The sequence below is a fragment of the Sinocyclocheilus rhinocerous genome, unplaced genomic scaffold (genome assembly GCF_001515625.1).
Source record: "Sinocyclocheilus rhinocerous isolate Xijiao unplaced genomic scaffold, SAMN03320098_v1.1 scaffold1561, whole genome shotgun sequence".
Classification (NCBI taxonomy): domain Eukaryota; kingdom Metazoa; phylum Chordata; class Actinopteri; order Cypriniformes; family Cyprinidae; genus Sinocyclocheilus; species Sinocyclocheilus rhinocerous.
Window position 1 is genome coordinate 335,555 of NW_015652263.1, and position 1,381 is coordinate 336,935.

The window sequence follows — 1,381 nt, forward strand, 5'->3', positions numbered from 1 at the left end:
ATAACTAAAATCCCATTACTCTCTATTACAGGTCCAAAGGTTAACAGCCAATGACCCCTTGCCCACTGCCAGCAAGTCACTGGGGTGATACTGACACTGCTTACAAAGGAACACAGGGCTGAATATTCATCTGTCTGGGATTCTCAGTGGTAAGGGCAACGCTGCTGGTGACTCAGCGCAAGAAGAATATGTTTTGTGGGGAATAGGAGGTTTGTGACTTGTGTTCTTGTGGGCTCCTGGGAAATTGTGGCAGTGTGTGTGTGTGTGTATGTAAATGAAAATGGTCTTGAGTGAAAGGGACAAGCTTCATAAAGTTGCTTTATGAGCTGGAAGTAATGTAAGTAGATATCTTGAGTCCAACTGATTCCAATTATGAAACTATAAGATTGGATTAGAAATCCTGAAAACAACTATGATGAAATTAGAAACTGGGTGTTTCGTCAGCTATGGGTCTGTGAACGTTTAGAAAATAAACTCCCTTGCAGCACATTTTTTACACTCTCAGTAGAGAGTTTATTTATTTTGACTACAATATAGATTTTTATTTATTATTATTTATGGAAATTTTCACATCACTGTGATTTATTGTATTTGATAACATATTGTGATGAAAATGTAATTTTAATAATTTTTGTATTAAAATGTCTTGCTCCTTTATCAGTTTTAATGTGACCATCAGATAACAAAGAAAGACTTTTGTTTCTGAAGGGAATGCGCCCCTGATCAACCTAAATATGTCTATGTTCACGCAAATCATTCGTGATCCAGCTCCACCTACAGAGGTGAGTATAAGGTTTTTTTTAATGAATCTTTGCAAATCACTTTTCCTAATAATGTGTTAGCAAGTTTCACGATTAATGCGGCTAAAGTTTACGGTCTCTCAGAGAGAGGCTCTGAAGAGAGGGGTGGGGTCAGCAGAGCTCATTTGCATTTAAAGGAACATACAACAAAGCTTGCTGTAAACGGAGCTGTTTTTGACGGGGTAAATAGTTTTACACTAGTTTTACACTACCATTGAGAAATTTCAACCAAAGTATGTTATAGACTTGTCATTAAGACCCTAAAGAATCATATCAAACTGTGGAAAATGGGCATCCGATGATTTTCACATCACTGTGATTTATTGTATTTGATAACATATTGTGATGAAAATGTAATTTTAATAATTTTTGTATTAAAATGTCTTGCTCCTTTATCAGTTTTAATGTGACCATCAGATAACAAAGAAAGAAAAAATGAAATCTGTCGGTTTTAAAGTCATAACAAAATTTAATAATACAATTTCAAATTTGAGATTATGTCTTCCTTGTCTTCTGTGTATATGTATGTGTATATATATATATATATATATATATATATATATATATATATATATATATAT